The sequence below is a fragment of the Eleutherodactylus coqui genome, chromosome 8 (genome assembly GCF_035609145.1).
Source record: "Eleutherodactylus coqui strain aEleCoq1 chromosome 8, aEleCoq1.hap1, whole genome shotgun sequence".
NCBI lineage: Eukaryota > Metazoa > Chordata > Amphibia > Anura > Eleutherodactylidae > Eleutherodactylus > Eleutherodactylus coqui.
Genome location: NC_089844.1, coordinates 151,008,755 through 151,018,658, shown reverse-complemented (window position 1 = coordinate 151,018,658; position 9,904 = coordinate 151,008,755). Strand labels below are relative to the sequence as shown.

Genomic DNA, 9,904 nt, shown 5'->3' with positions numbered 1-9,904 from the left:
ATGCTGAACAATTCCCTTCCACCCCACGCACCCCTTACTCCATAATTTGATCGCATGTAGAACCAACATTGACCACCATTGGAATAACAACTCAATTCCTTCCATCTTTGAAATAATTAAATCGGTGAATAATACCTGCGGGTCTGACAGCATTCAATGGACTTAATAACAATGATACATTTAGCAGAGGTTGGAGAGCCCGGCTCCAGAGCTCCTACAGCTTCATGCCCACATTAATTAATCATTGATGTTCCTTATTTAAGTGCAAGAACGCATAAACCCTAAATTGAAATTGTAATTTTTTTATTAGCTGTATACCCAAGTTCTTCCATAGAATTTGTTTTGTATTTTAAGTAGATACAATGAAAATGCAACTTGTCACACAAAAAACAAGCCCTCAGACAGCTGTCAAGGGAAAAAAGTGATGATTTCTTTGAACTTCTAGAAAAAAACGACTGTCTATTCACACGGGCTGACAGTTGCTTGGTTTTTACGTGACTCCAAGTGGTGAGCAATGTCTTGCTCAGTGCCCTGTTGATGGTCGCGTATAAACGGGACTACTATCGCCCCAAATCGCTCTTTGCAGCGATGATTTGAGTGATAATCCCCATGTAAAGGTACCTTCACGTTGTTTTCATGTAGCATTTCATGTCCAGCGCTGGCTCCACCCCAGGTTTCCATCTTCAGTGTAGAATGCTGTATAGGGACTGAAACCAGGATGGAGCCAGGACAGAACCTTACGGCGCGATATGTGAGGGGGAGGAGACCTCTTTGGTCTGTATTTCGCACGGTTTCCATCCCTGGCAGTCTTTATAGCTGGATAGAAAAGCGCTGATGATGATGCTTTTCCATCCAGCCTTAAATGCTGACAGGGAATGAAGGTAATTGGAGTTAAGTGGCCCTACTGATATTCCTACACGGGGCCCCATCTACAAGGAATTAAAGATTTCATAAATGTTACAAATGGAAATGTTTATACGGTTAATTTGCTGTATGACTAAACAGGAGCTGTAACTTCTATGTGGACCTTGTAGAATTAAAGGGTAGCTGTCACCTTCTATAAGCACCATAAACTAAGTATGATGCTTATAGGACAGGTCCTGCGGAGTCCCGGGATGTAATGTTTATACTTACCAGGCTCCCCAGGAAGTCAATGCTCCATCTATCAGCGTGACTCTTCATTCAGTCTGTGTGCGCACTCCCATAGAGAACAGTGGAGTGCGTGTGACAGCGCGGGAATGGGGAGTATATACATTACATCCCCGGACTCCGCCGGACCCGTCCTATAAGAATGTGTCTTAGTTTATGGTGCTTATAGGAGGGGACAAGTTCTCTTTATAGAGTTTGTAGGAGACGGGAATAATGGATCTGACTGGGCATGAGCTGCGACACCAGATGTAACATACTGACAAGAGTGGCGCTGTTTTAAGATAAAAAGGCCCATTTTACCCAAATCTCACAGATCATTTTTCTTTTTTACTAGAAAAAAACGATACAGCACACAGGATATATGTCTAAGGTTGTTTATTTCCAGTATATACTTTTATTATATCACTAGTATTATTACACGGTTTTCCTATCACTGTTATAATATCACTAGTTTTATCCTTCTACTATTATTATTCTATCACTATTATTACTATTATGTTATTGTTATTATAACGCTATTATGTTGTATATATCAGACTACTGCTAGAATCATTAGACCATTTATACCCCATCACTAGTATTATAAGGTTACTGTTATTATCAGTGCACTATGTTGTTCTATTACTAATTCTAAGACGCCTAACCCTAACATTGTTGATCCAGAAGAAGGCGAAAAAACCCTGGACACACTCAGCCAATTGGTGACCAGGGGAAAATTCCTTCTTGACCCCGAGAAAAGGCGATCAGTCCTAGAACCCCGGATCAAAGCCCCTAAAGCAGTTAACAAATTCCTGGCTGATATTAGATTATAAACTTTATTAACACTATTATATTATGATTATAAAATTATTATTACTTTGTTTATAATGACTAATATTACATTATTATTACTTATATGCCAATACAACTATTATTACACTATTATTAGTTATATGCTAATACTACTACTAATTCACTATTACTAATATTACACTATAAGTAATCCTAAAACTTTAGATCCAGAAGAAGGCGAAAAAACCCTGGACACATTCAGCCAATTGGTGACCGGGGAAAAATTCCTTCTTGACCCCGAGAAAAGGCGATCGGTCCTAGAACCCCGGATCAAAGCCTCTAAAAGAATTATCAATGTTTACGATTTCCTATTATATTATTTAACCTACATCTAATATTATTACATTGTTTATACAGAAGGTATTTTTTAGCATTACTAGTATTACACTATTATTACATTAGTACTACACTATTAGTAATATTACACTGCGCCTAACCCTAACATTATTGATCCAGAAGAAGGCGAAAAAACCCTGGACACATTCAGCCAATTGGTGACCAGGGAAAAATTCCTTCTTGACCCCGGGAAAAGGCGATCGGTCCTAGAACCCCGGATCAAATCCCTTCCTACTATTCTTGCTGATCTTATTATTTTTATTATTCTACTATTAATTTATTATTGTGACTATAATTACTATTCTAAGGATTACTATAATATTATTATTACTATTGCTGATGGTACTGCAATAGTTCAGAGGTGGAGGGTTCTTCGCAGGATCGTCCACATGATGTTTTTCTTGCCCCACATGCGGGGGCTGTCGTGGCGGATGGAGCGCTGCCTGATCCTGCTTCTTCTCAGTGACCGGTCCTGAATCCCTCTCAGTGGGTCAGATGGAACATCACTGCTGGATTCCCGGTCCTCTTCTTCCTCATCCTCAAGATCTTCTTCCTCTCTTTCCTCCTTCTTCTCCTCTACTTCCTCATCCTGAATGTTCTCACTTTCTTCTTTTCTTTCCTTCTCCTCTTCTTCCTCATCTTCATCTTCCAGCCCTTCACATAGCATGCGAGCGATGGCTGCTCTTGCTCGCAGTGCCAACTCTGCCTTTGTTGGTCTTGGTCTGATGATTTCACGAGTTGGCTGATATGGTCTCTGGGCTTCAGGGTTTGTTGGCATGAGGCGCTTAAAAGACAGTGGGTCAGTAAATTGTGTGCTCAGGTGACTACATATATACATGTCCATGATAGCTGGCACATTTACTCACCTCCTTCTTGAAGAGAGGGGACGGCAGGAGTTGCATACATTTCGTCACCAGTCGGAACTCCTCCGCCGACGTGACGCTGGCATAAGCTGAAGAGAGAGAACAAGCAGATAATGAGCTCAATCATGAATGTAGAGGAAGAGGCACAAAACTGACCAATATATGTAACCTGCTCACTGCTCAGAGTAGGACGTATAAAGGTCAGTTAGCAGCCATCTGTTCTCTCTATCTTCACCCTGATCTCCCATCTTCATGGTACCAGGAACATGTATCCAAGTACATGGCTGAAGAGTCACCTCTGGAATTCAATGTACCTGGCTTTCCTGCACCCAGGGCAAAGTTTCAGCTAACTGCCCAGCCGTGTGTCTAAATACTCTGGTCATGGTTGACTTGCTTGTTGCTGTCCCCCTGGTTTCCCCATAAACCTGGGATCCGCAACCTGGGGTTGCAGATCTACAACTCCCAGCATGCCATGGCAGCCTATAGCTGTGAGTGCATGAAACTACAACTCCCAGCATGCCATGGCAGCCTATAGCTGTGAGTGCATGAAACTACAACTCCCAGCATGCCATGGCAGCCTATAGCTGTGAGTGCATGCTTAGAGTTGTAGTTACAATACTTCAGGAGAACCATAGGTATAGACCACTCTTATAAAAAGACCTCTCGACTAGGGGTGTACAACACATACTACACGGTCACCTGTTTCAATATCCAAACCCATCGCAATTACCGATCCCCAGGACAATATGCTTTAGGGAAGCACTTGTCCAGATGGGCCACCTCTTACAACCTGAGCTCACCACTAAGGTCAAGTTCACAACTGCTGTGTGCCTTGTGTCCACTCTGCATCATTCAGATATAAATGTGCCAAACATATCCATCAGGATCCACTCACCCAACAGAGACCAAAGGAGCCTCCCTTCGGCCTCTGTTGGGTCAGTATATCTCAGTAGCATTTTTGAAGCATGGAATAGCATATTAGATAACACGATTCAATATTCACACGTATACAAGAGGAAAATATATATACCACTCTGTATATGTCTAATAAATTGGGAGCCTCTAAGCAACATATCCCAGGGTACTCCTACACATTTTGTCACCGAGACAGAAAAGTTCCCTAAGGAACCAAAAGTAGATCACCGAGGGAACCACTAAATAATATAATATAAAATATAACCTTTATTTACGAAAATTAAAATATTTTATGCAAAGGGCGTGATAAATCTAAGATATATATCGTGCCTGTCACGACCAAATGGCACCGTACCGTATGTTTGATACCCAGGACTTATGTGATACTGTGGTTACCATGTGATGTAGTGTTTAGCACGGCGAAGATACCCCACACAGTAGATGCCGTCTAACCGTGTGTCAACCGTGTAACAACATCCACTATATATCCAGTAGTTTGTTATATCTCATCCAATAGTTTGAGGTTGATCTGGTATATCTGTGATATTGATACTATGATCACAAGATAATTTGATGCTAAGTGCTCAAATAATCCACAAACTATAGGGGTAAGCTACCACAGAGTTGTTACTTTGGGGATATTTGAACTCTTGTCACTGTCAACCCACGACCCTAGGTGGTAGTAAAATAGAGACAGGAGCTACACCCCTGATGATAGAACAGTGACGGAACTATGCATGCTCATATAATGGTTATGACATGCAGAAGTTCCACCATTGAATGGTATGCATCAAACTCGTTGCATGGTAGAAGGATATGTAACCACTGTCCTAAGTATCAGTAAATATGGTGTATACCTGTTAGATAAGATGTACTACTAACAGCAATACACCAAGCTGCCAGAGCGTGCTTATTCCTATTTCAATTATATTGAATAAGCATTAAGTACTTCTAACAGTGACGGCGAAAAATAAAGCCGTGTAGCTGTTCATAGGTTATAAAGTACTCAATGATCTGGTATGAAAGGCCGGACTAATAAATAGTCCAACAATCGCCTAACAGCCGATCTTTTACTAAAATCCGTTTGGATAGCTCAAATAGAACTAGCATCTAGGGCAAGACTGATTTGATGCGCATGCATGCCTGATGCTTAGTCTATTAATTCACTTGATAGCACAGTGATGAACAAACAGTAAGAGGTCTCTAGAAAGACTCACTCCTGATTACTGAATCAAATGAGACCATCTCCAATAGAGTCAACATAGAACCATCTACGCGTTTCAACAGCTCAATCATAGAGCTGTATCATCAGGATGGTATAGATTGATGCAAGCCAAAATAAGGAGATTGCATCAAAAATTGCTAAGTGCTGCGCAGTCATAGATATAAGACCGTGCAGCACACTTAGCTAATAGTAGGGATGGTAATCTTAGTTGCAATCTAGATGGAATGATTGCATCTATAAGTCAGCCTAATACTGCAACAGTCATGGATGAAAGACTGTGCAGTAATTATAGCTAATCTCGAACGGATAGAGATGTGAACAGCCTGACCGGCTGTGTATAACTGAGCAGCATGTTCGAGATTAGCTGCAATCATTCCATCTAGATTGCAACTAAGATTACCATCCCTACTATTAGCTAAGTGTGCTGCACGGTCTTATATCTATGACTGCGCAGCACTTAGCAATTTTTGATGCAATCTCCTTATTTTGGCTTGCATCAATCTATACCATCCTGATGATACAGCTCTATGATTGAGCTGTTGAAACGCGTAGATGGTTCTATGTTGACTCTATTGGAGATGGTCTCATTTGATTCAGTAATCAGGAGTGAGTCTTTCTAGAGACCTCTTACTGTTTGTTCATCACTGTGCTATCAAGTGAATTAATAGACTAAGCATCAGGCATGCATGCGCATCAAATCAGTCTTGCCCTAGATGCTAGTTCTATTTGAGCTATCCAAACGGATTTTAGTAAAAGATCGGCTGTTAGGCGATTGTTGGACTATTTATTAGTCCGGCCTTTCATACCAGATCATTGAGTACTTTATAACCTATGAACAGCTACACGGCTTTATTTTTCGCCGTCACTGTTAGAAGTACTTAATGCTTATTCAATATAATTGAAATAGGAATAAGCACGCTCTGGCAGCTTGGTGTATTGCTGTTAGTAGTACATCTTATCTAACAGGTATACACCATATTTACTGATACTTAGGACAGTGGTTACATATCCTTCTACCATGCAACGAGTTTGATGCATACCATTCAATGGTGGAACTTCTGCATGTCATAACCATTATATGAGCATGCATAGTTCCGTCACTGTTCTATCATCAGGGGTGTAGCTCCTGTCTCTATTTTACTACCACCTAGGGTCGTGGGTTGACAGTGACAAGAGTTCAAATATCCCCAAAGTAACAACTCTGTGGTAGCTTACCCCTATAGTTTGTGGATTATTTGAGCACTTAGCATCAAATTATCTTGTGATCATAGTATCAATATCACAGATATACCAGATCAACCTCAAACTATTGGATGAGATATAACAAACTACTGGATATATAGTGGATGTTGTTACACGGTTGACACACGGTTAGACGGCATCTACTGTGTGGGGTATCTTCGCCGTGCTAAACACTACATCACATGGTAACCACAGTATCACATAAGTCCTGGGTATCAAACATACGGTACGGTGCCATTTGGTCGTGACAGGCACGATATATATCTTAGATTTATCACGCCCTTTGCATAAAATATTTTAATTTTCGTAAATAAAGGTTATATTTTATATTATATTATTTAGTGGTTCCCTCGGTGATCTACTCCTACACATTGGAAGGTATTCCAGCCTTCCATCAGTGGTTTATGTCGGAAACCAATATACCAGCAGGACATTTGACTATATATACCATCTAATGTACAAACCCATAGACTTGTCTACACAACAAGACATAAACCAAAAAAGAAAGACGCCTATCGCACCATAATATAAAACCATATCTTTATTGTAAATCACAAATTCATGAATAAAAATATTTAACCCACATAAGGGGGCGCCCCAGACGAAGGCAGCTGTTGGGCCAAAACACGTTGGGTGTACCCTGGTCCCTCTTGCTTGGGTTAATTATTTTGCCCCCTGCCTACCCATTGTCCCGGCCCTGGGAGAGCTATCCCTAATGGCAGATGAGGAAGACAATGAAGAGTCATCAATACAATGTGAAGAGTCCTACCTGATCCAAATCCGAAGCTGCTGGGCTCTGTAGTCCACATTGTCTCTGATAATCTGCATCACATGCAAAGCACAACGAAAAATGTGGTGAGAAAAGTTCTCGTAAAAGTCTTCCAATACATTATATGGTACAGTAATTGGTATCAGTGAAATGTACAATATGTAGCGCAAAAAAAACAAGTCCTCATGCAGATATGTCAACTCGGAAAAAAACGACAAAAAACCTGAACGTTACAACTCTTGGAAGGGGGAGACATAAAACATGAAAAGGCAAATAATGGCTGTGTCCACAAGGGGTTAAAGATGGGTTCCTGCTCTGTAAGACTGAGTGACCTTGTATTACATGATGCCCAGTTATTTATATGAGCACCATGTAGTACTACATTACTCCTGCTGGGGGCAGTCACCTGGTGATAGCTGCAGAATCCATGTAATCAACTGATCGCCAGCAGGTCTGCGCTATTAAAGGAGGGAAGCCAGTGAATGGCACTAGGGGGCGCTATCCTCATACAATGCTGGTCCCAGTCATTTTAGTATACAGGACCCTGCTGCTGCCAGTAGGTCTGAATAGGCAAGCTCAATGACAATTGATTTAGGGGGGTTTCTGAGCTTAATAGGGCCCCCAGAAGTTTGGAGAAAGTGACTGCGACCCCCTATGCATAACACATCTTAATATGCGACCCCACAAAATAAGCCTTGTGCACATTAATATCCGTTCATTATATAACCGCCCCGGCTCCACCCACAAGTACTTATACTGGAGACGTCTTTGGGTTACACTACAGGGATATAATACAATGGAGTCAACAGGAAATTTCTAGAACTCTGAATTAAAGGGGTTGTGCCAAGTTATAAAGAGCCCCCTCTCCACAGGATCCACAGGAGGGGGTAACTTTATGATCAGCGGGGGTCCGACTGCTGGGAAACCCACCAAACCCAAGAACACAGTTCTGGTCAGTCCCTGAGTGAATGGAGCCATCGACCCCCCCACTGATAATTTGGGATAACTTTATACCTTGGCACAACCCCTTAGAACATAGAAGAGACATCATTCCATTACCTGAGATCACGCAGAAACGTGCGGGTGTCCGTCGTCACTCACTGCTGAGCTCTAACAGACTGAGCACAAGTGACAGTTGGAAGACTTTCAAACACCAATCCTGCGATCCTATTGGCCGGTCACTGATGCTATCGCCATGGTGACAGATGTAGCTGCAGGTTCACTATATGGCTATCCTTATATCACGGTGTGAGATGTGACGCCGTAGAGCTGAAGTGACGCCATTATTCTGCTTCTGGCCACATTCACACAACATTTAGGAACATTACTTAATATTTCAGTTTTATTAGTTTTTCCCCTAAATGATGGAAAATGCCTTATCTGCAGTATTTCTACTATAGAATAAAAAGGTCATGTTTTATCTTGGTGCTCCTGTGCACAGGGTCACATTTAATGCTTTAACTATTAGAGATTTTCTGGGTTTCTGTTTTTTTCACCCCCTCGTTCCAAGAGCTAGAACTTCTTTTAAACCGTGTCTTTGTCCTTCAGCAGCCATCGAGCGCTGGTTTGGTTTCGCAGGACAAGTTGTAGTTTTTATGGTACCAGTTAATGTGCCGTATAATATATACATTTTAAATGGGGTGAAATAGAAAAAAAAATGCATACATGCCATTTTTCGGGGGGTGCTATTGTGGTGTAAATGGTGACTTAATGACATTACATTCATCCTGTGTGCCGCTACCGTTACCAGGATTCTAGATTTAGAGTTTTTTCATTTTTTACTTCTTAGGGGAAAAAAAATAAAAACTTTTTTAAAAAAGGAAAATGCTTTCTGTAGTTCTATTCGGAGCCCCCCGACACCTTCACTCTTCCGTAAAGACTTGACGAAGGCTGCGGGGACAGCCGAAACGTTGGCATCAAGCCCTGGTGTGGCTTCAATAAAGGTGACATTCTTTTAACTCTATACATCCCGGTATTTGGGTGCCCTGTTTTACGGCTCCAATATATTATTTCTTGCTTCACTCTTCCGGCGATGGGGTGTGAGGACTTGTTTCTGCAGAGCGAGCCCTAGTTTGTAATGCCATCATTTTGAGTACAGACTTTTCATCCCTTTTTATTTACTTTTATTGTGCAGTGGGGTGACCAGAAATGTGATGTTGGCATTATGTACTTCTGTTTTTTGACAGTGCTTGATAAATAATGTGATACTAAGGCTGGCTGTCCATGGGCGAGTTGTCATTGCGAGAGCCGCGGCGATAAATCACCCGCGGACCTGGCAGGACACGCTTTCCATGGGCTAACTATGGAATGCCAAGCCCGACATCCACGAGCGGAGAATCATTGCAATTCTCCACCCGCGGACAAAAATCGCGGCATGCTGCTATTTCCCACGGTAAGCCTATCTGTCAGTGCTCCCCCCTCCTCCCTTATGCGGAATATCGCTAGCGATATTCCATCATGGCCGTGGACAACGGCCTTAGAAAGTTCAGGCTTTTTCAGATGTGGTGATATCAAATATGTTTGTTTTTTTATCATTTTGTGGAAAAATAAAGAAAGGATATTTTTACATTTTCC

The 9,904-nt window shown here is 41.6% G+C and overlaps 1 long non-coding RNA gene across 1 annotated transcript; it reads right to left on the bottom strand.

The window, feature by feature from the left end:
• Positions 1–3,258: 3,258 nt before the first annotated feature.
• LOC136577624 (uncharacterized) lies at positions 3,259–8,458 on the bottom strand. The gene is made up of 3 exons (XR_010786526.1): positions 8,390–8,458; positions 7,331–7,383; positions 3,259–3,268 (listed from the first exon to the last, which is right to left on the bottom strand). It is a non-coding gene; the product is annotated as an uncharacterized lncRNA (long non-coding RNA).
• Positions 8,459–9,904: the final 1,446 nt, after the last annotated feature.